We start from the raw sequence: 20,711 nt of genomic DNA on the forward strand, positions 1-20,711 counted from the left end.
CATTCGACATTGTCCAACTCTAACCCAGAACCTTACAGGGATGAGGGCTGTGGGAAATGCAGTTCTCAGTGTAACCAGGTTGACAATGGAACAAAGCAGCACAGCTAGGGTGGAGAAAATGTGTTAGATTAAACCAAGCAGGGCACACCTACTCTCCAAAGAATCCATCACATATAACAAAATATTGTTATTGTTTTCATACAAGGAGGTCAACCCACATGAGCTGCTTCTTAGTGAAATGAAATCAGTCATTTTATGCTTGTTTCAGGTATAAACAATGATGTTTTCTACTTTTACTTTTATAACACGGCTAGATCAGAATGAATACCTTTCTATATGAGAATTTTAAAGAAATCACATGTTTTTCTATTTTATGCTATTAAAATGAACATTTGATAGCACAAGAAGATAATTTTACTTGTAATATTGAATATCTCTGCCTTTGTCCCTATCGTGTCTTTCTCCAAGAAACTCAGGTGATTTTACCTTTCTCATGCTTATTATCATGTATAAGCAAGGGAAAGTTGCATGTATATTATTTTATAGTTGGAGAAACAGGATTTGGATTAAATGAAGCAACCTATAAAATCAACACAAATTAGAAAATGCCAAAATATCCAATGAATTCTAAAGAAATTAATCTGGACTTAGAAAAAAATAAGCTAACACTTGGTTAGAGAAAATTGTAAGAAATTGAACATAGGATGAAAAAATATGAGCCAAGACAAAGGAGGTTTTTTCACAAATTTCTTGTAGGACCTTCATCAGGTTGATTTACCTGTCTGTGCCTTACCTCTTTCCTCATCTCAGACAATTGCATACCCTGGGCTGCGGACAGTGCCTGATACATTGTCTGTGCTCAAGGACTGTTCAATCACCCAATATTTTTCAGTAAATCCATAGAGGTACTAGAATTAATTATTATTATTATTATTTTGCCAGCTTTGATACTGTGGTTCTATTACTTTCTTGCTCTGGTTTTATAATTAGATTTTTATTGACCTTGGTGATTTTTCAGTACTTGAAAGAAAGGCAGGGCTTCTCAGCTGGAGCTGTCAGTTCAATGCTACTTTATACTGTAGAATTCCTTACATTTAGACAGATTGTGCAGACTATGCCAGTACTCAGGTACCAGATCAATTCTATGCCTGTTGGTTCAAATGACAACCCGAGTAAGCTCCTGCTATTTGTTTTTTCTATTTTTACTTTAATGTAGTTACACAAAGTCATAACACAATGCCATACCAGATTCTCACAGAGTGCTCTCAACTGGGTCCTTTTAGCTGCTTGATAATCATGCTATGCTCTTATGATTCTACTCACCGTTTTTTAGATCAGCTCTTCCAAAGATTCTATTCCAGTGTCTATGCCCATCTACCATTCACAAGCCATTAAAACAATCTCTTGTCCCTTCTTCCCTTACATGTTTTCCTCAACATCCTACTCAAATTAGTTTTTATATCTTGCTAAAATGGTTTGTTCCTTCTCACTTTTCCTTTTTGCTCATCTCACTTGCTTTCTTGGCTTCAAATATCACATCGATGAAATGATTCCCAAGTCTGAATCCTAGAGGCAGACTTATTTCCTAATTTTGAATGCCACATTTCCAGATATCTGCTAGATATTTTGCCTGAAGTTTCTGCCACATCCTCAAAATCAACATATTTTAAACTAAAATGGCCAGTTTTTCTCTAGTTCTCCCACTTATGCAAATGAAATCATTATGCTTCCCATCATTAAGGGTTGAAAACTTGTCCTTCTAGACTTCCCTTTTTCCCTGTCCCTTTATTTCAAAATCTTAAGTTCTGTTACTCTGGCTTAACTCAGGCTGGTTCTGCTGCAAGGCATTTGGGACCACCTTATTGTGGAATATGAAAGATGGTAGTAAGGTGAAACTAAATGGAGCCTGTGTTAGAGGATCTGACCCAGCTGCAGAGGACTGACTTTGTTGGAAGTGGTCCTCTGGACTATATGGTTCTTAGTAAGTGTTATTATAAGATATGGTGAAGTCAGCCTTATTAAGACCAATCTTGATATCCAAAATCTCTAACTAGAGGGCTGGCCAGCCAGCTCAGTTGGTTAGAGCATGGTGCAACTAGAAAGCAAGAGAACTTCAAGGGCATAAGTGATACTTGAAGTCAAGTGCATAGCAGTGAGAATACAATTACAGAACTCCATTGTCAGGGAAATGGCTTGGGTACGTAGAAAACAGGGCTCTGCTCACACATGTTTACCCTGTTAATCTTCCTAAAGCAGTTTCTATCGTTTCAGTTTCCTGGTGAGAAATCTTTAGAGGCTCCACAGTTTTTACCAAATAGTGAGCAAACCACTCTGAAGCTTTCAAAGTTCTCATTTTTGTAGTACCAACATCCCTTTTCTCGCTAATTATTCACACTCTATAAATTGAAGCTTGGATTACTTCCCAGCTCCTACTGTAGAAAATAAACAAATACAAATAGTCAAGTATGCCAGATAGTAATAGGTGCTATGAGGAAAAATGAAGAAAGTTTAAGTGATGAAGACTAACAAATATGTTGGCACATGTGCTGTTTTAGATAGTGGTCAAGCCACTTTGACAAGGTAACATTTAATAGGGCAGAGCAATCCAGGCAGAGGGAACAGCAGTGCAGAGGCTCTAAGGCAGAAGTGTGCTTGATGTTCTCCAGGGATGCTAAGGAGGCCAGAAGGCCTGGAGTGCAGTGAATAAGGACAAGGGGGACCAGGTCACTTAGGGTCTTTAGATGTAGTAACCAAAAGTCCAAGTTTCTTGCAACAATCCTGGTTTATGCCTGTTTTCCTAGCAAATCACTAATAGTGCCCTTTCATGCTCCAACGCACCCTAGTTTGGGTAATAAATGATTTGGTCAGCCTATTAGAGGACACCAGGCAATTCACTAGACAATCACTCCAGGTCTGATGATTACAGAGTGTGAAGGTTTTTAATTACAGACTCAATTAAAAAAAAATGTATATATATATAAGGTTATTCATATTTTTCCTTTTCCCTGTTTCAGTGTAGGTAGTGTTTTTCTAGTATTTTGTCTATTTTATCTAAATTGCTAACTTTATTGGTATAAGGTGGTGTCTAGTATCTATATGGTATCTTCTCTTTCATTCCTGATTTGACAATTTGTATTTTCCCTTATTTTTCTTGGATTGGTTTTATCAGATTATTAAATTTATTCATCCTTTCATAGCAACAAGTTTTGGCTTTCTTGATTTCCTCTATTCAACATTTCTTATGTTTCTAATTTCCATTATTATTATTTTCTTCTATTTTGGGTTATATTTTCTGCTTCTTTTTCTTTTTATTGACATTTTCTGGAGTTAGAGTTTTTCAAACTTAAATACTTACCTCACTGATTTTCAGCCTTTGATTTTTTTCTAATATATACATTTAAGGTTTGCCATTTTCCTCTATGCACACTCTAAATTGCATACTACAAAAGTTATGTGATGTATTTTCATTATCATTTCATTCAAAACATTTTCAAAATTGCATTGTGTTTTCTTCTTTGACCTAGGAATTATTTAGGTATGTATTGCTTAAATTACAAACACTTGCATATTTTATAGATTTTTAAATTTTGAGCTTAATTTTACTGTGATCATAGAAGATATTTTTAATAATTTCAGTACTTTAAATTTAAATATACACCCTGAAACAATAAAACTTCTTAAAGAAAACATAGGAGAAACACTTCAGGAAATAGGACTGGGCACAGACTTCATGAATACGACCCCAAAAGCACGGGCAACCAAAGGAAAAATAAACAAATGGGATTATATCAAACTAAAAAGCTTCTGCACAGCAAAAGAAACAATTAAAAGAGTTAAAAGACAACCAACAGAGTGGGAGAAAATATTTGCAAAATATACATCTGACAAAGGATTAATATCCAGAATATATAAGGAACTCAAACAACTTTACAAGAAGAAAACAAGCAACCCAATTAAAAAATGGGCAAAAGAGCTAAGTAGGCATTTCTCTAAGGAAGATATCCAAATGGCCAACAGACATATGAAAAAATGCTCAACATCACTCAGCATCCGGGAAATGCAAATCAAAACCACATTGAGATACCATCTAACCCCAGTTAGGATGGGTAAAATCCAAAAGACTATGAACGATAAATGCTGGCGAGGCTGCGGAGAAAAAGGAACTCTCATACATTGTTGGTGGGACCGCAAAATGGTGCAGCCTCTATGGAAAATGGTATGGAGGTTCCTCAAACAATTGCAGATAGATCTACCATACGACCCAGCTATCCCACTGTTGGGAATATACCCAGAGGAATAGAAATCATCAAGTCGAAGGTATACCTGTTCCCCAATGTTCATTGCAGCACTCTTTACAATAGCCAAGAGTTGGAACTAGCCCAAATGTCCATCATCAGATGAGTGGATACGGAAAATGTGGTACATCTACACAATGGAATACTACTCAGCTATAAAAACGAATGAAATACTGCCATTTGCAACAACATGGATGGACCTTGAGAGAATTATATTAAGTGAAACAAGTCAGGCACAGAAAGAGAAATACCACATGCTCTCACTTATTGGTGGGAGCTAAAAATTAATATATAAATTCACACACACACACACACACACACACACACACACACACACACACACACACACACACACACACACACACACACACACACACAAAAACCGGGAGGAGGGGGAAGAAGATATAACAACCACAATTACTTGAAGTTGATACGACAAGCAAACAGAAAGGACAATGTTGGGGGGGAGAGGGGAGGGAGAAGGGAGGGAGGTTTTGGTGATGGGGAGCAATAATCAGCCACAATGTATATCGACAAAATAAAACCTAAAAAAAAAAATAAATAAATAAAAAATAAAAATAAAAAATACTTTTCTAGTAAAAAATAAAAAATAAAAAAATAAATTTCTTTAAAATTTGCCTTTTGACCTAGCATCTGTAAATTTTGTTAAATATTCTGTGTATGTTTGGAAAGAATATATCCTGTCATTGTTGGGTATATTCTTCTACGTATATGTCAATTAAGTCAATTTTATAATTTACATTTTTTTATCTTCCAAATTTTATTGATTTTTTCCTCGGTCTTGTATTAGTAACCTACAAAAGTGTGTAAACTCTGTCTTCACTTGGGTTCTGTAGATGCCACGTCTGAGATGAGGATTGTTGTGAACCTGATTTGTTGAGGTAAAATTCTCAGAGAACAAGGAGTAAAGGAAGTAGGGTAGGGTAAGGATAAGAAGCCAAGCAAGGGTGCGTTGCCAGCTAGTGACTTCCTTCTGCTTGATCCCATGAGGAGCTCCAGAGTCTGAAGGACAGCACAGAGTAGGTACTCCCTCAAGGTAAAGAGCCTGCCTTTGGTACCTCTGTGCCAGTCATTGGCTGTGGGCTGCTGCAGGAGTTGGGAGCCTGATCTCCCAGGTAACCAACAATCATTTTGGCTAAAGACACTCTGTAGAATGGGGCGAGAGAACAGCCAATACTTACAGTAGTTGAGAATGGGTGTACCAACCTGGTGAAGAGAACCTGGGTGGGTCATTCATAAAGCCCTGTAGGTCCAAGGTTGTTCTCCGGTTATGGTTTTGCCGGTATCTCCTTTTAGTGCAGTCAATGTTTGTATTATATATATTTTTGAATGTATGTTACTAGTGCTTACAAGTTTAAAATTGTTATATTTTCCAAATAATCATCTTATCATTAAGAAAAGCCTTCACTATGCTTCTTTCTTAGATCTGTTTTTTTCTGATATACTAGTACAGCCCTATAAGATTTCTTTCAGTTAATGAATGTTTATAATAACATTTCCATTGTTTTATTTTCAAACATTTTGTGTTGTCAAATTTACATTATGGTTAGTATAGGCAACATATAGTTGGGTTTTATTATCTAGTCTGAAAATTTTTTCCTCTTAATTTAAATATTTAGTCCATTTACTTAAATATTTTATCGAAGTGAGATTCACATAAAATAAAAGTAACCATTTTAAAGTGTGTAATTCAATGGGTTTAGTACACTCACAAAGTTGTGCAATCATCTCTATTTAGTTCCCATTTTTATCACTTCCAAAGGAAACCTCATACCCATTAAACACTTTTCCCCCATTTTCTCCTCCCCCATGACACTGGCAACCACCAGTCTGCTTTCTGTTTCGATGGATTTATGTATTCTGGATACATAAAAATGGTCATGCAAATGGGATTATATAATACATGACCTTTTGTGTCTGAAATCTTTTGCATAGCATAATGTTATTGAGGGTCATCCATGCTGTTGCACTAATCAATACTCCATTCCTTAATATTCCCTTGCATGGATATACTACATTTATCCATTCATCAGCTTATGAATATTTGGGTTGTTTCAGCTATGATGAGTTGATGAACCTTTTGGCTATTGCGAATAGTGCTGCCATGAACATTGGTATATGAGGGGACCTCAAAAAGTTTGTGCAAAAATGGAACTATAAGATAAAAATGAAATATATAAACTTTATTTTATTTAAGTTCAAGAGACTTTTGTAAGTGATGATACCAGCCATATGGCCCATCCCTAAAGTACTGAGGGTCCCAGAGCCTTAATCATATCAATGTAGTTTTTTTTTTTTTGACTATTAATTGAAGAAAAATGGGTGCCCTTTAAATATATTTTTTATATTAAGGAACAAAAAGAAGTCAGAAGAAGCCAAATCAGGGCTGTAATATGGATGCCTAATGATTTCCCATCAAAATTCTTGCAAAATTGCCCTTGTTTGATGAGTGAAATGAACAGAAGCATTGTTGTGCTGGGAAAGGACTCTCAGGTAAAGCTTTCCTAGGCATTTTTCTGCTAAAGCTTTGGCTGGCTTTCTCACAATACTCTCATAATAAGCAGATGTTATCATTCTTTGGCTCTTCAGGAAGTCAACAAGCAAAATGCCTTTAGCATCTCAAAAAACTATTGCCATACCCTTTGCTCTTGACTGGATCCACTTTTGCTTTAACTGAATCCTTTCCACCTCTTGGTAGCCATTGCTTTGATTGTGCTTTTTCTTCAGGATTGTCCTGGTAAAGCCATATTTCATCTCGTGTTAAAATTCTTCAGAGAAATGCTTCAGGATCTTGATCCCACTTGTTTAAAATTTCCATTGAAAGCTCTGTTCTTATTTGTTGCTGATCTGGGTGCAACAGTTTTGTCACCCATTGAGTGAAAAGATTGCTCAGCTTTAAATGTTCAGTCATAATTGTGTAAGCTGAACCAACTGAGATATCTGTGGTTTTAGTTATTTGTTCTGCTGTTAATTGTCAGAATCTTCAATTAGGGCACAAATAAGATTAAGTTTTTCTTCCCAATTTGATGTGGATGGTCTGCCACTATGGACTTCATTTTTAACATCATCTTATCCCTTCTTAAAGTCAGTTATCCATTTTTAAACTGCTGACTTCTTTGGGGCAATGCCCCCATAAACTTTTCATAAGGCATCAATGATTTCACCATTTTCCCAACCAAGCTTCACCATAAATTTGACATTTGGTCTTGCTTCAATTTTAGCCGAAGTCATGTTGCTCTGATACGTGATCTTTTCTAGCTGTTGTCTTATTTGTTTAAGTGCTTCAAACTAGATCCTGTTAAGACATGATATAACAAGTTGGTATAAGTTTATTTTGCTGCAAAAATATTTGACATCCATGAATAATTTTTTCATAATATGCATTTTTCATGAACTTTTTGAAGATCCTTCATACAAGTACTTGTTTAAATGCCTGTTTTCAATTATTTTGAGTATATATCTAGGAGTGAAATTGCTGTATCATATTGTAATTCTGTTTAATTTCTTGAGGAACTGCCAAACTGCTTTTCACAGCAGCTGCACCATTTTACGTTTCTATAAGCAGTATATGAGGGTTCCAGTTTCTCCATATTCTCACCATTGCTTGTTATTTTCTTTCTTTCTTTTTTCTTTTTTGTTATTGCTGCCTAGTGAGCCATTTACTTTTGACATCATTGTTGAAATATTTGGCTTTGTATTTACTCTCTTAGTAATTTTAATTTTTCTCACTTGCATAATGTTTCATTTTATCTCACTTTCTGCCTTTTCTTAAATTCAATATTTTATCACTTTATTTCTCCTTGTTATTTATACATGTTTACTATTTTTAGTGGTTCTCCAGATATTAAAATATACATTTTTTTTTTACTTACTGCAGTCTTATACAAATGAGTGATTTTGCCAGAATTTAGAGCACTGTAATTCCCTCTACTCTTTCACCTTTTCTGTTATTATTTTCATGCATTTTAATTCTAAAAATGTTTGAATTGCCACAAAGCATTAGTAACTTTATTGTTTATGAGGGTGATATCTATAAAGTACTTCAAAAAGTTCATGGAAAGATTTGTAAAGTCTTTTAAGTCTATTTTTCTACAAACTCTTGAAGTATCCTTGTATTTGGATTTACCACAAACTAACTCTTTCTGTTGCTTATAACAAAATACCTGAAACGGGGTAATTTGCAAGAAAACAAAATTTATTGCTTACAGTTTTGGAGGCTGGGAAGTCCACAGTCCAGGGAACACATCTGGTGAGGTGACTGTTACAGCAATGCAGTGTGTCACATGGTGAGAATGACAGAGCAGAGAGAGAGCTAACTTCCTCAATGTCCATACTTTTAAAGTCCCCAGCACCATGTCCATGACCGCCATTAAACCATCAACTTATTAATGCATTTACTAGGGCATGGTCCTCATAATATAATCACCTCTTCAAGGACCCCCTTTCAATTCCCACCTTCAACAGTTACAGTGGGGATTAAGCTTCAGTGAGTTTGGAGAAATATTCAATATGCAGCATACTACATCTGCCCCCCAAAACTCATGTCCTTTTCACATACAAATACATTCATTTCATCCCCAAAGTCTTAACTTGTTTCAACTCAAAAATCCAAAGTCCCACATCCCATCTGTGAAATCAAAACAAGTTATCTATTTCCAAGATACAATGGTGGAACAAGAATAGGGTATATATTCCCATTCAAAAAGGGAGAAGTAGGCCAAAAGAAAGGGGTACAGGTCCCAAACAAGTTCAAAATCCAGCAGGGCAGACAATCTTAAAGCTGGCAAATCATGTACCTTGACTCCATGTTTGAAGTCTTCTGCACACTGGCTCAGGGGTTGGGCCTCCAAGTCCTCAGGCAGCTCCATGGCTTTCCTGGTCTCAGGTCATGCTTCAGCTCTCCCAGACTGGTGTTGCACACAGGTAGCTCTACAGATATGGGGTCTCCATGGTGGTCCCACTCTAACGAATCCACTAGCATGGCACTGGTGGGGATATTCTGCCTCAGCTGCAACCCTGACCCCACATTTCCACTAAGCACTGCTTTAGTGAAGGCTGTCTGTGGTGACTCCACCCTTGCAACAGATCTCTTCCTGGGTCCCCAGGTTTTTCCACACATCCTTTGAAATCAGGGTGGAGGTTCCCAAGCCTCCACAGCTCTGCCATTCTGTGGGCCTGGAAACTTAAAACCACATGGACACTGCCAAAGCTTCTGGCTTGTATCTTCCAAAGTTGTGGGTCCAGCCACAGACACTGAGGACCCAAATATTAAACAGATGCTTTCTTAATCGAGTTCCATCTATACTGTTCACTCATTTCACACATACTTTTGAAGAATTTATTATAATCAGGGAACTGGGAATACGATAGAGAAAGAGAGAAAGTTCTTACTCTAATTGAGCATAAATTGTGGTGAATGAGTGAGGCAATCAACAAGCAAATGAATAAACAGATCATATAATTACAATAAATGATAAAAAGTTATGTAACAAGTTACAAAAAAGTTGGTAAGGTATTCAGGAAAGACCTTTCTGTAAAGGTGTTATTGATAACGATGTGAAAAAGCAAAACTTGTGAAGATATAGAAAAAGATCATTTCAGGGAGGCAGAAAGACCATCAGAGATGCAGGATTATGAAAGATAAAGCCCTGGAATGAGCTATGTTGTATAGTTAACGCTTAGTAAGATGGCCAGTGTGGGTGCAGCTTGATTGAATAAGACGATGTCTGAGAAAGGAGAACACAAGAAAGAGTTAACATTTTAGTCTTAAGTTTGTTTGTTTCCTTGATTGAATGGATGAATAGTGATGCTATTTACTGAAAAAACTTGGGTAAAGCTTCAGGGAGAAATCAAGATATGATAAAGTTGATATGCCTTTTGGAAATCTAAGTAGAGATACTGAGCCATTTGAACATATTAGTGGGAACTCTGGAGAGGACAGGTATAGAAATAGAAATGTAGAAGACAACGGCACACAAAAGTATCTGAAATATCTGAAGCTATAGAATCAGATGAAATCATTTAGGGAATGAGTATATGTAGAGACAAGAGGGCAAAAGATGAGGGTCTTACAAAGTTTACATTTGGGCAAGAGGAGGAGTTCCTGGCAACAAAACTGAGAAACAGCCAATGAGGAAAGAAGAAACACCAAAAAAAAAAAAAAAGTAATTTTCCAGAAGTCAAGTGACTAAATGGTTTTGAGAAAAAGTAAATAACCAACTGTGTCAAATGCTCCCAAGAGGTCAATTAAAATAAGAAATGGGCATTGACCAATGAATTTGGGAAGGTGAAGGTCACATCAGTGACCTTGACACATGTAGATTTTGCAGAGTGATGAGGATGGGGGCCGAATGGAAGTGGATGAATAAAAAAAGAGAATTATGAAAGTGAACAGTGTGATAGCCTGGCCAGGAGTTTACAAGACTTGTTCAGGGGAGCTAGGAAATAGAGCAGGAGCCAGAGGAGGTAATAGAGTGGGGGTGGAGGGATTTAAAAATGGGATTTATTACAGTCTACTTGTGTGATAATGGGAATGACACAGTAGAGAGAAGAAGTAATGCTGCCAGAGAATATGGACAAGGAAGAAAAATCTTTTCAGATGAATTCATGTTGATACAACTAATGACTCAGTCCTGTGAGCAACCTCATTGAAGAGAAAAACCAGAACTAGATAATATTTATTGCATACCTACTGTGTATAAGCATTCCACTAAGCTCTCCCCTTGTAACACTTATACCATAACTCTATAATGTATGTATTATTATTTTTTCAATTTACAGATAAGGAATATGTGTCTTAGAGGGTTCCAGTGACTTGACCAAACAATACTAGTTAGACGTGGAACCTGGTTTCAAACTTGAGTCTGCCAACTTATGCATTTAATTGTACTGTGAAGGAGCCAGGATTGCTGTCCAGCTCAAGAAGGAATAGCTGTAGATAATTAGGGATGATAATGTACATTATACTCCTTACTGCTGCCAAAATTTTTATGAAAAATATCAGTGCTTTAGTTATAGTTTGATTTCTCAGAGTTTTGGTTGATACTGATTCCAGAGTTTCAGGATGCTCAGAAATTCAATGTAAAATCTACCATTTCACAAAAATCATCCTGAGGACAGGATTTTGGGGAATGTATATGCAGTAGGTGGTTACCATTTTACTATTTTGCCTGCAATTCCTTTGTTCAATTAAAAAAGTTCTGTTCTATATTGAACCAAACATTGTGCTAGTTGATGGGCATATGTAGATAAACAAGACAAGATTTCTGTTCCCAAATATTCAAAGCAAGGCACAGATTCTGAGTGGAGAGTATCTTCTCTAAGGTAATCTTGTCAATAGGATTAAATTGGATGTTTTAAATTCTAACGTTATTTATTCCCCATACAAAGCTATAACAAAGCCTTTGTTTGGGGAAAAAGAGAGAAGGGAGAATAGACAAACAGTGAAAGATTTGCTTTTTTCATAGAAAAAGATGATTGAATGATTGTTAGATTGATTGATTTTCAACTCATTCCAGAAAAGATGTGAACAAGTTTGTAGAGATACAGAATATGAATTAACATAATTAAGAACAGGCATTAGAGAAGAGGAAAATAAGATCACTTCAGGTCAAGTGTAGGAACTGAATATCCCCCATAAGTTGTGAAGATCTGGCCAGAGGTAGGGAAAGAAGTCACATACAGATACAGAGCAGATGCTCTATAATTGGATAGAAATGGAACAATTATGTTAATCCGTCCCTTTTTATAGTCAGAGAAGGCTTTTAATTATTTTTATAGATTTGAAATTAAAATGTATTCATTTTATTTGTCCTTTGCCTCAATCTCTCCTAATGGGGCAAAGCAACCTTCTAGTGTCACCTTCATGCAGTGTAGATTTCTCTCATGAAGATCAGGTCAGCAGGCAGTCTTCCTTTTACGCCATTCACGTGTGCCCACCTAGCTGTTGGGCAGATGTTCTCCTGTAGTGTACAAAAATCTCCCAACATTAAGTTTTAATTGCATCTCCATAATTGTTGTTTAAATGTTGGCATTCACTTTATGAGCTGATTTTTCTATGCTCATCAGTGTTCAATTCAAATCAGAACAAACAAACAAATAAACAGTCACAACAACAACAAAAACAGAACTCCTCTATATTTATAGCTGGTGACTAAAATAGAACCACAAATCATGACTGTGACTGACTAATTGCTTGATGTCTAACGCAGGTTCAACACAGACTCCCTGTCTTTGCACAGCGTTCATTGCTGTAAACAAAATCTACTCTGATTTGTTTTGGAATCAATTTGATATGAGAAGGCGCAGGGGTTCTGTCAATAAGCAACAAACAAAATACAATTTCCTTTGAGTCGAATTGAGATTATGCTTTGAAAAGATTGCTTTACTTCTTCTCAAGGGATTTGAGAGAATGAAGCTGGAAACTCTTTCTCAGTGGTAAAATATAGAAAGCAGTTTTTCAGAACCTCTGGTGTTTTTCCTCAAACTCTTTGGGCAATTAAAAAAAAAGAGAGAGACAGAGACAGAGAGGAAGAGAGAGAGAAATGTTTCAAATTCTCCATTTCTCGGTAATGTAATTAACAAAGCATAGGAGAGGTAGGTTAATGGAGTGAAGTTGGTTTGGGATTTGGAGTCAAATGGTTTGGCTGTAGAATAGATTTGGCAAGGGTATGGATCTAACCAAAACTGTTACGTGATTTAGGGCAGCCTGTTTTGAATTTTAGGTTCTTCTGCAGCAATCATGATAATAAATAATTTGTACTCTACAGGGTTGTTTCAGGAATTAAGTGAGAAAATATACTTATGAATTTTGTCGATGATTACAAGTTAAGTAACAAGGAAACATAGTGTTTTGAAATATTGTGTCTCTGTACACATTTGATGCATAACTCAGCTTTAGCAGATACTTTCTAGACTTTTCTGAATTCTTTACTCCAATATTTGACAGAGAAAGAAGAAGATATTTGAATTCTGTGGGTTAGGACAAACAGAATTTTTTTCTGATGTTGGCTTCAAATTTATTATTCCATAAATTATGAATCTGCGATGGTCTTAAAGTTAGAGAAATTTGATCAGTGTTAAACACCTATCCCAGAGATAGTTACTTTCAAGCTCTTTTTCTGTTTGGTTGACAAGAACCCACTTCTTAACGAAGTCTTTCATTTCAGCATCGGGTTCTCTAATAACTAAAGCTTAGCTCCTGCAACAGATCATCCTTTATCCCCAAGTGTTGTTGAATTTTAGCACCAATCCAATAATGAGTCAGAAGAATATCAGACAGATTCCTGATTGTTCTAGTGTGGGTTACAGTTTGTCATTTTGATGAGAAGGACTAGGAGGCAGAAGAGGAGGATGAAACTTTATTTATAAATGTGCATATTGCCAAGATTGTTGACCTGATTTTAAAACTGATGTAACTCCTGGTCTCAGGCTGCCGAGATGTGGCAATCTTCTTAGATAGCATTTATAAAGCAGTTTTTCCAGTTCAGCACAGTCTGCTTCCTGGAGGCTTTCCAACAGTTTGTGATATCTGTCCCCATCAGTACATAGTTCTGCCCTTTTTACAGCAATTCAGATAATTCTTTTTACTACTATTCATGCAAACTCAGATATGACATATGTTCTTACCAATAAAAATTCAGCAATATAAACTCTGTGATGAGTGTAGATGCAGGAAGATCAGTTAAGGGATGATTGCAATTACTGAAAAATCTGTGGCATAGCTTCTCGGTTTTTTCTTGTTTTAATATTTATTGGTAGAAATAGATCTCCAATGTTTACTTTGTTTATATAAATTCTACATTCTCTCAAGGGTTGTTTGTTTTATTTTATTTGGAGGTTTTTTCTCCCTCCACGTGAACTTAATATATTTACATTTGATTTTTATAGACCTTGTAAAATTTTTTATTTATTTTTATTTTTATTGGTTACGAATATTCATGGGGTACAAAGCTGACTGTCACCACTCGTGCCCAAGATGTCATGGCCAGATCCATACCAGCAGCATGCCCATTGCCACAAATTGCTGTTATACCCTGTGTCCCCCACCCAATTAATCCCCAACCTCCCTCCCCTTCCTCCGTCCCCTACTCCACTTTGCATCCCTGGGTATGCTCTATCCCTCCTCAATGCACCACTGTAGTTCAGACCCTTTCTTAGATTTTAAAACTAAATTTGGGAAACCACACATATTGTATGCCTTACTTAATAATCCAAAAAATTGTTTGCACTTTCAAAAAAGTCACAAAAAGGCTGAACTCAAGTTAGATAAACCTATATGTTCTAAATTTTCCAAGTTCTATTTCTGAATAAAGAGACACTTGTTTAGTTTTATACATTGCTTGCTGTCTCAGAAGTCAGATTGTCAGAGACGCTTCAGTAAATTATCTCTATTTTTAAATTATATCCTACTCTTTCTCTTAGAGATGATCTTGCCAATATTAAACATCGTGTCAAAGTGTAGGTTCTAACTAGGTGAATCTCAAGATTTTGTGTTTCTGTGAACTTCCAGGGGATGCTGGCACTGTTGGTTCGTAGAACACACTTTAAGAAACAAGGATCTGTGGTGAACCTGTACCTTGTTTCTACTTCTATGCCTTTCTCCTTTGACTTGACATTTTAGAGCAGGCGTTCTCTACTCCAACTTCACATTAATTCCATCTGAATTAAAAAATGCTGATATCTGACCCCACATACCAGAAATTATGATCTAATTATTCTGGTGGAAGGCCCAGACATCTATATATTTTAAAAGCTCTCCAGGTAATTCTAAAGCACAGTCAGAATCGAGAGGTCTGGCTTTAGTTTATTTGGCTTGATCCCAGCTTCACCATTGGATGCTACTTCCAGGTCTCTGTTTGGTCCATGCTTCACAGCATGAGACCAATTACCCATCCAACTGACCCCAGGATCTGAGCACTGTGCAGCAGCCCTGACTCGTCAAGCAGAGAAACTACAGTACACATCCACTCTTTGTGTCCTCAGCTCTTGGTTTGCCATGGTTTGTTTATATGTCTGTTTCCTGCATTTGACTACTCAAGGCAGGGACTGTGTCATATCCATTTTTATTTTGTCAGGTCCTATTATAGGACCTGCCATAGAATAGCAATCTGTACAGATGTACGGAATAAATGAAATGAATCATTTCAGTGTTCTTGGTGGGATCTCCTTAAAATTCTTCAGTGAGGCATGAGTGTATGGAATATGGATTGCATATATAGCTGCCTACACTTCCCAAATGCAGGCAATAAATACCTAGTTGAAAAGAACATAGACTAATATAAATATCAATTTACTACCCGATTTCTTGTATAGTCACGTAGAATTGTCCTACCGAAATTCCAGGATAATATTCATATTATTCATGTTATAACTTCTAACATGCATTTATAGAGCATACTATTAAATTATTAGATACTTTTCAAAAAATATACATATATATATTTATATATATAGGTCATATTTAAGCATCAACATAACCAGGTGCAGTTCATGCTATGGCAACTCCCATTTTACTGGCAAGGTAATTCTAGCATGGGAAAGTTATGTAGTTTGGCTTGAATTACACAGCTTGTAAGTGGCAGAGTTGGAATTTAAACCAAGCAGTTTAGGTCCAGAGAGTATGCCCTAAACACCACCCCACACTTCCCTCTACTACCCTGCCTGCCACAGATGGTCTGACCTGTTCTGAAGCAAGTGGGCCTATCACCCTTATTCCAAAATTATCTCTTCATTTTTTTTTTTTGGCTTCTTTTTGGTTTTGATTTTTTTTTTTTTTTTGTCTTTTTCATGACCAGCACTCAGCCAGTGAGTGCACCGGCCATTCCTATATAGGATCCGAACCCGTGGCGGGAGCGTCGCCGCGCTCCCAGTGCCGCACTCTCCCGAGTGCGCCACGGGCTCGGCCCTTGGTTTTGATTTTTAATGGTTATATCTTGTGTTATGCTCCTAATCAACTTACATTTAAATTTTGAAAATACCACTAAATCTCTTAAATTATTCTGTTTTGTATATTAATCACTTCCTACAATCTGGGTCCTTCACATGGCTTCTAAATACCCTTGAAGTGCTACAGTTTTTTAAAAAATTGAATAAATAAGCAATAAAAAACCATCTCTCAAATTCATATTCCTCTTCTTTTGCCATCCTATCTCCTTCACTTTATTGTTATATTGTGATTATATTTTATAGCACCCTTTCTTCACCTCTGATTAAATCCTCAACTCAATCTTGCCTGACACCCACCCCCATCATTCCATCAAAAACAGTTCTCACTTCTGCCACTCATGCATTAAACCCCTTCAGCTCCATTAATTTGCAGGCCTTGCCTTCCCTGATCCTCCAGTAGCTTTGACAGTATTAGAAGTTCCCTTTTAAAACACTTTTCTTCTTGACTTCCATGATGCTCCATTGCTCTGGTTTTTAATTTGCTTCTCTGGCTGCTTATCATTCTCCTTTGCAGACTCTCTTATCTGTGCAGCAATTAAATGATGGTATTCCTTGAGCTTCGTTCCTAGACCCTCTGTCTCACTTACTCAGTGATCTCTTTGTAGATAATATTCTCTGTCCTGAGACTTTTTTTTTTTTACCACTATATTTAGGGTAGACATCTCCTCTGAGACCTTAATAGCCTACTTGGCTGAATTCTAATGTTTCAAGAGTCCATCAAAATTAATGTTTCAAACTGAACCAATTACTTCTTCCATGTGACCCCTGTTTTCTATTTCAGTGAATGGTACTGTCTTCCATCTAGCTATGCCACTCATACTTCCAGAGTCATCTCTAACATCCTGCTTGCATTTCTTCTCATTTCCACCACTTCTACTATCCACACAGGAGGTTTTTTTAAAAAATAAAGTATCTCTTTTTCGCTTTTAAATTTTATGTTAAGAATATCTGCGCTGTCAAAAAAGTGAAGAGAGCAACCTACAGAATGGAAGTGTTTGCCAATCACACATCAGACAAGGGGCTAATATCTAGAGTATATAAGGAACTTAAATGACTCAACAGCAAAAAAAAAAAAAAAAAAAAAAAAAAAAAAAAAAAATCCAACAACAAATAACACAATTAAAAACATAGGCAAAGGACCCGAACAGACATTTCCCAAAAGAAGACATACAAATGGCCAATAGGCACATGAAAAAATGCTCAACATCACCAAACATCAGGGAAATGCCAATTAAAACTGCAAACAGATATCAACTCACTTCATTTAGAAGGACTATTTACCAACAAGACAAAAAATAGCAAATGCTGATGAGAATGTGGAGAAAAAAGAATTCTCCCATATTGCTAATGGGACTGTAAATTGGTATGGCCACTGTGGAAAACAGCATGGAAGTTCCTCAGAGCACTAAAAATAGATCTACTCTATGACCCAGCTATCTCACTGCTGGGTACATACCCAAAGGAAATGAAATCAATATATCTAAAAGACACCTGCACTCCCATGTTCATTGCAGCACTATTCACAATAGCCAAGAGATGGAATCAACCAAAATGTCCATCAATGAATGAATGGATAATAGACCCCAAAACCAAAAACCAAAACTAAACAAAACAAAAAATTGTGGTATGTATACACAATGGAATACTTCTCGGCGATTAAAATGATACCCTATCATTTGCAGCAACATGGTTGAAACTTGAAACCATCATGTAAAGTGAAGTTAGTGACAAAGAGACAAATAATGCATGATATCACTCATTTGGAATCTAAAAAAATATAAAAGTGTTTCTCATAGAAGTAGGGAGTAGAATAATGGTTACCAAAGGTGGGGCAAGGGAGGAGGGGGAGGAGGGAAAACGGTGGACTACTGGGAGCAAAACTATGCTGTCTACCCTAAGTGAATCACTGTGAAATATATGCGTGTGCCGAAACAACACATCCTACCCTACAAATATGTACAAATAAAACCATGTTCGGTATGTAAACTAAATAAATACATAAAATTTAAAAAGTCACATAAAGAAAAAGAATGTTGTAAATCTGATCATGTCACCAAAATAAAAACAAACAAACATTTATGCTCTCATGTATGCTCTCTCCCGTACACTTTCAGCTAAAAACTCTTCTTAAAAGTCTTAGGACGCTGGCCATATTCCTTAACGTGGCCCACAAAGCTGTCATGCCTTGCCCTCACCTTCTTTTGAAGCCTGATTTTGTAATATTTCTCTCATCTTTTCCTCCCCCACCATGTGTTTTCACTTCAGCTGCAATACATTGTAGCTAGGTTAGTCTCCAACTCCTACACCTCCCTCATCGCTCTGCCACAGGATTTGAACACACACTGAATTCTGAATGGAATACTGATGGCGCCTCCTCTTTATCTCTTTGCTCCTCACTATTTGCTGTTTTGGTCTCAACTCATTATTTTCTTAGGAAATCAATCCTCAGCATTGCTCACCGGGTCAAATTCCTCTGTAATATGATCTCTTAATATCCGTTATTTCCCATTCTGAGCGTTGGTCAGAGCTTAATATAAAATTAAACTTTTGTCAATATCTGCCTTTCTCGCTAGACCGTAAGCTTCATGAGGATGGAAACCCTGTCCATTTATGCTTACGTTTCATCCCCAACACCTAGTGCAATGGCTGGTAAAAGGAGTCACTTAGTAGGTATTTTGTTTAGAGATTGAAATGTATCATTTATGCTGACTATTGTTCAGACAGTGTTAAGACTTTCTGTGCTTCTGAAACTTTTGTGCTATATTATTTTTAAAAATGCCTATTTTGTAGGAGTCAAATGATTATTCCAGTCTGGATAGTTTTTCTGAGGCCTAAAAGCAATGTTTACTTACATCTTAACTCTTGATTTTCTCAAGTACTTATTATTCTAAGGTATACAAAGCTGTATCTGTCATTTAAATGTTGATACTGACCCTTGAAAATCACTTGCCTTCCCCACTACAGAATCTAATTTCCTCTCTACTGCTCAGCTTGAACCCTGTGTAAACTGCCCCTTGATTTCTCTTTCAGCTGACAGGCTGGTTCTGTGGGAGACATAGAATACGGAGACCAGGACTTTTCGCTCCTTTTTCACATTTTGCTTGGTTGACAAGTCCTTGAGTCTGTGTTTCCACCTTCTCTACTTCTGGTGGTTTCTGGGAGATATTTAATGATTTCTCAACCATTTCAGTCTTTCCAGTTGATTCACCCCTTCACCCCTCTGCCTGGCACACACAGTACAAAGACCCACACCTGTCTGAGAGGCAGAGATTCATAGCATCCTCTTACCTGTGCAAACAGATGCTTACTGCAGAAATCAGCTTCAGCATGATCCATATGGAATAATCATCCTTCCAGAGACAGACTTCTCACAGTAAGAGAGTAGAGCACGTTCAGATTAGGGTTGAATAAATGAAGATGCACATTGCAGCAGGGAGCGGGCTGCACGTTGCAGGGACACCCCTTGAGTGCTGGAGTGTCAGTGCTGTGAGTAACTTAAAGATTATCTAGCTTAGCCTTCTGGTTTTATAAGTAAGGAAACTGAGGGTCAGAGAGTTTAGAAAATTTGTTCCTGTAGCAAAAGTAGCTATTGCTGGGGCAAGAATCTTACTTGGGTCCCCTACTTGGGGACAAGCCACTACTTGCTGAAAGACTACTATGACATTGCCAGCCTCTCTGGTTGGATGTTGCATATACTATCTGTAATCTGTCTCTTTTCCTTTCTCTTTCTCTCTCAATCTCATTTCCATCTCTCAACTAAAGCTGTAAAAAATACAAATCTAAAGGGTAAATAAATCTAAATGGTACCTTTCCTATACATATTTCATACAAAATCTTAGAAACTATTTTTGTTCCTATTCCTGATCCACAAAGAAAAAAAAAGTCATTCTGTGTTGTATTTGACCACCTGTCCTACTGGTTAAATTTTCCTGTTTTCCTTCTTGTTCTGAGTGAATTTTCATGGGGCGTTGGGCAATCAGTTCTAAGAAGTGGGACAAGCCAATATGGAACTAGCTACAGTGGGAGGAGGTGGGAACAGGATATTTCAGAAGACAGCTCTGTGGTCACCTGACAATGGTGATTTGTTATTGTATGTAAGAAATGACAAAAAAGTAGAAGAAAGAATGTGGGTCTGTAATAATGGAAGTTCAATTCCTAACCCCATGAGATTAAGTGTTATTTTTCCCACCTTCATTCTTAACTCTATTTTCCCTTTAATGTTGGACTAGAATAGCTAAGGAAAATTTCTGAGTACATTGCAGGGGATGCCATCTGTCCATCTTCCAACAAGCGTCTATTAAAGGCTTATAGTATATTAGGCACTTTTTTAGATGCCTGATACCTCTCCTCCTAAAAAAAAAAGGTAATCAAGATAGATGTAGGCCCACTCCACATTTCACTTATATTTCAATGTATGCAAGTAGCTCCTCAGTGTCTCTCTGGCCTCAT

Source organism: Cynocephalus volans, chromosome 10 (assembly GCF_027409185.1).
Source record: "Cynocephalus volans isolate mCynVol1 chromosome 10, mCynVol1.pri, whole genome shotgun sequence".
NCBI lineage: Eukaryota > Metazoa > Chordata > Mammalia > Dermoptera > Cynocephalidae > Cynocephalus > Cynocephalus volans.